We start from the raw sequence: 5,279 nt of genomic DNA, 5'->3' as shown, positions 1-5,279 counted from the left end.
TATGTCCAACCAGACCACTCAGATGCATTTAATAGATAACACCAAGTTTTTCATATATATAGTCAACCGGTTACATTATCGTTTGAAAGGAAACAAAAAAAAAATAGACTCGGGCTACATAACCCGGTCATACTAGTCTAGTACAACAAAAGAGATAGCAAGGTCTTCCTTCCAACTGTGTGATCCGCTATATGTCGGTTGTCCTAAAAACTTGGTGGAGCATCAATATGTACACAAAACGGATATAGATACCCGTCCCAAAAGTACGATACCTGCAAACGTAGTCTATGGTGGGGGGAATACTGGTGGTGGAATCGGGAATAATAGCCTGTGAACATCAGAAACCCTACCCTCCAAATCGAGCACCAAACGATGAAGGAACACACTCTGCTGCTCGAGCGCCAGAACACGGGTAGGTAGATCGACTGGTGGTATATCCACTGGTGGCATCTGGGGCGGTAGTGGGGGTAATGGTGGTGACCCTGGGGGTGGTGGTGGAGCCTGAAGTCCCAAACCAATAAGGTGAGTAAGTTCATCCTCGAGTTCACTAACTCGACGGATAACAAAATCTATCTGATGCTCGAGTGTCAGCACACGGGCACGTAACTCGGTAGTAGCAGCTGGGAAATGCAGTGGGTGGTATGGATCCGTCAGAGGCATAACATGAGGGGGTGGGTATGGCGCAGTAAGAGGCTCGACACTGGGTGGTATGTGTGCATGTCCGGATGGTCCGGCCTCATCAGTATGGTCAGTCGGTGGTATGATAGGTGCGAAGTGTATGAGGCGAACATGCTCGGGAGATGCATCTGGTGCAGGGACTGGAATAGGTACAGGGATGGCTGGCTCTGCTGGCATCATATCATCCCCAAAGTCTACATGGCCCTGTAGTGCGGATGAGGTAACGGACGCATAAGTGGAAGCATCCGAATCGGTGTCTGAATCAGAAGAGATAATAAAAATCGGAACCACCGGTGCTGGAACCTCTAGAATAACCAAATCATGAACATCCCCGTCTCCCAACTCGTCATCCAAATGCTCCACAGGAATCACAGGGACTACAGCGTCGTCCTCCTCGTCAAGGTCGTCAATGAAGGGCACAATAGCAAGGGGAAGAACATCCCATGGTATAACCTCGACCACATGTTCACCCTCCGGGTGACCTATGATAACTACGTCGTTGAGTATAGGGGGGATAGCTAACACATCATCATCGATGATCTCGCCCAGAAGTGCGAACGGTTGGAAATCATCCATGTCGCTGTCAGAAGTAGAGTCGCTATCAGATAAGATGACCTGAACCTCCGGCACATAGTCATCGTCGGAAGATAGCTCCATCGGGTCTACATCGTCGTATATGTTGCTTCCTTCAGAGGAAGACATGATATCCTGAGAAATAAGTTGTTCGACACGTATGAATATTTGTTATTTTACATACATACACAAAATGTATTTTTCACATAATGTTCATTTTAAGTTAACCTAATTGAGTTGTGTGGATTAACTTAAAGTTGCATGTCTACCATTTAGATGACTAAGACACTAATGTCCTTGCTTGATTTGTATGAGATGAATTCTTGTTGAAAATGGACCATGAAAAATGTTTATGCAAATGAAAACATTTGTTTGTATTTAACTGGTTTTCGTGAGAGATCCCTAGTGATTGTAGACTTAGACTCGATAAAGAATCCTGGTTCACTACAATCGATGCTCTGATACCAAACTGTCACACCCGCTCATAGCGGAAGCGCGAGGTGTGATCTGTATGGTTTTCATTGCATAAATATCGATGTACATGAACAAACTATATGAATAAAACATACTCCATTGCCATTACATAAGTTTTTCAAAAGATTACAACATAAGTTTAGTGTGTCGGTTACAAACCATTAACATAAAAGTAAAGTGTTATTGTTTCATACATTAACATGAAATAAACTACTAAGGTTTAAACCATCATATTTCCGCAAAGAGGCGGAATATAAAAGTTAAACCCTCCAAAAGATGGCATGGAGTTCTGGTACTTATTATCTTGACTGAGAATCCCGACATGGTCCTTTAATTCCCTGAAATACATGTTAAGTTTGGAAAACATCAACAAAAGTTGGCGAATTCATGCAGTTTAGTTGTAAAAGATGTATTTATAATGTAAGTTGTAGTATGTAAAGCGTCAATGAAATCGTTGATCATTAATGTTTTGCAAGGACATTAATATGTGTGACGAAAAAGGAAGCAATCCAACCCTAGACGATTTTATGCCGATTCCTATCGACTGGGACACAAAAGCACTCTTCCGTATGGGTCCACGACCAAGAGTGGGGCTCGCCAAAACCCATTAGATCTAACCACTTGTACCTAGGTCCAAACTGGATTAATGGTGCTTAGATGTATAACCCTAATTCGCACATGATCTAAGGTGTTTCATTCCCTAACTTTAACATACGTTGAACATGTATTTTCCCCGATAGTTGTAAAGTTGTAAAACATTTAAATGAATAGGAGACATGAACTCACAGTATCGCGTCCTGTGAATAGATGAAAATAAGATCTCACGTGCGGTCGTCCTGAATAGCGTTGCGACCTACAAATGTTCTTATTTTTGTTAGACACTTCGGTCTTTGTAAATAACTTGAGTACAAGTCTTGTGTCTTATTTGTGTGTAAGGCTTGTATGTCTATACTGTTCGTTGAACGGTGTATTTAGATGAATGAGTTGTTAATCTGTTATATATATATATATATATATATATATATATATATATATATATATATATATATATATATATATATATATTTCACCAAATATATACATATATGTCATCTTGTATCATGTGAGTTGTATAGTCGGATTTTGTCCTCTTAATCTCGTGTCTTATATGTATCAATTGTATGATTGTGTTTACAATAATGGTATCATTGGGCCGAGCCCATGTTTTCATGTTTTTGGGCCCCAAATAGTGTTGGGCCTAAATAGTGTTGGGCCTCAATTAGTGTTGGGCCTCAAATAGTGTTGGGCTTGAATAGTGTTGGGCCTCAAATAGTGTTGGGCTTAAATAGTGTTGGGCTTGAATAGTGTTGGGCTTGAATAGTGTTGGGCTTGAATAGTGTTGGGCTTAAATAGTGTTGGGCCTTGGCCCATATGTTTGGTATTGGGCTTGGCCCATGTGTTTTTGATATTGGGCTTAGCCCATGCCTTTATGTTAAGCCCATTAAGTATAATAAGCCCATTTGTTAAAAAAAATAGCCCACTAGTATAATAAGCCTTTCATTTTTATAAAAACCTTTTTATAAAAATTTACTAAGTACATTTGTTAGTAAATAAAAACATACTAGTTTTTGTAAGTTTATAAACATCCGAAAATTTGTTATCGATAGCATATTTATATTTCGTGTCGAAAGATCGTCTAAACATCGTAGTAACTCTTCGGATTGGCAATTCACTTATGTAGTCGTCCGTCGTTCATTTTGACCATAAATGGTGTCCGATTATTTGAATCGTCCGTAACTCGTTTTAAGGCGTAAATATGTGAAGTCTTGTAAGACTTTAGTCGAAATGTTTATTGTGTTCATTTGTATCATTGTATTCAAGTTCCTAGTTATAATACATATAACTAATACAAACATATAACACATAGCCCTTAAGTTGTTAAGTTAACTAAATATATATTTTCTCAAAAATATATATTTATATCAAACTTTGATTTTATAAAAACTATTCTTAAAAATCTTTTAATCTAATAAAGATTTTGTCAAAACTAATAGTTTTTGTAACTTATGATTTTTAAGAAAACTTAGCCATATTTTATTAGAAATATGGACTTTGCAATGTTTTAAAAAAAAACATCTTTTCTTATAAAATCACCACCAATCTTCTCATATTTTTCTTAATAAAAACATAAGAGATTTATAACATAACTTATCAAGATGAACTCATAATCATGTAGGGTTTTGGTATGATCTTTACATATGTTTACTAGTCCAAAAATCACATTTTACTTCTAGTTTTACAAGCTTTTTATAAAAACCCATCTTGTATGTTTTCTTTTTATAACTTGTAAAAGCATTATTTTTAGTTAACCACTTTATGTACTTTAACAAAAACAAAGATCATGATCATCCATCTAATCTTTCATGTTTAACAAAACCCTTAAACACTTTCATGAACACTTGTTAGATTATGTTTTTAAACATCATCTAACAAGTTATTTGTATGCTAACCATCAAAACTAGATCAAATATGCAAGTAATCATCAATAAATCACAACATAAACACACTTTTATATTATGATTATTATTTTGCTTCTTTATATTTTCATCTTATTTTGTATTGTTCTTTTAGTTATAAGTTGTTCTTTAACAATAAATACATAAACAAGTATGAAAATAAAGGATTTAGAAGGCTCACTTCTAGCTCTTGGCTAGGGATGATCTAGGTGAAAATGAAAAGCAAAGAATATGAAGATTTGATGGTTGAAAGCCCTTAGATGGATGGAAATGCTTGCTTCTACTTGTGGTTGCCTTAGATCCTCCTAAGTTCCATGAAAATGCATCTTGATCATCATGAAAGTGGCTTGAAAATGAAGATGGGGGATGGTGTATATGGACCGAAAATGGGGTATGTTTGGGAGCTTTTGGTGTTGTGAAAATGGAAGGTGAAATGCATGAATGAAAAGCTTAGGAATGAAGTAACTAGTTACTAGTAATGATCATACTTTCACCACTTGCATCAACTTGCAAGACTTTAGTAACCATCTAGGATATTTGTGGTAACAAGTAAAAAAAATGGGTCCCACAAAGGGGTGTTGCAACCGTGAATGGGGGGGGGGGGTTCCCTTTGCTTTTCCTTCTTGAATTACTTAGTAAAAATGTTAGAGTTCTTAGTTAGATGTTTTAGGTAGTTTATAAGTATAAGTGTTTAAGTGTTTAAAGGGTGTTAAATGATCATTACTAGACCATAATGATCCAATTAACACTAGATGATCATTAAAAAAAAGATTTGACATTGTTCGGATAATTGTTTCGATTTGTTTCGGTTAGATGTTATTTGAACGCTAAGTTGCGAAACTTGTGTGAATTGATGTAGTTATTGGCTCGGATGATACCCAAATGTATCCTCACATGAATTATATGTCAAATAATATTTTTACATGTCGTAAAAATATTAGAAAGCTGATTTTCAGCAGAATTTCTGCGGAAAAGTGTTGAAATCATCGCTTTTAGTGCTTTTCGGGCAATTTTTAGTGTTATCGGACTTCGGAAAGGATTTAAATCAAACTCTTGTAT

The 5,279-nt window shown here is 36.5% G+C and overlaps 1 long non-coding RNA gene across 1 annotated transcript; it reads right to left on the bottom strand.

The window, feature by feature from the left end:
• Positions 1-2,007: 2,007 nt before the first annotated feature.
• Positions 2,008-4,578, bottom strand: LOC110891665. Its single transcript, XR_002565465.1, has 3 exons — positions 4,402-4,578; positions 2,512-2,578; positions 2,008-2,063 (listed from the first exon to the last, which is right to left on the bottom strand). It is a non-coding gene; the product is annotated as an uncharacterized LOC110891665 (long non-coding RNA).
• Positions 4,579-5,279: the final 701 nt, after the last annotated feature.

Source organism: Helianthus annuus, chromosome 16 (assembly GCF_002127325.2).
Source record: "Helianthus annuus cultivar XRQ/B chromosome 16, HanXRQr2.0-SUNRISE, whole genome shotgun sequence".
Classification (NCBI taxonomy): domain Eukaryota; kingdom Viridiplantae; phylum Streptophyta; class Magnoliopsida; order Asterales; family Asteraceae; genus Helianthus; species Helianthus annuus.
This window is presented reverse-complemented; position numbering and strand designations above follow the sequence as displayed.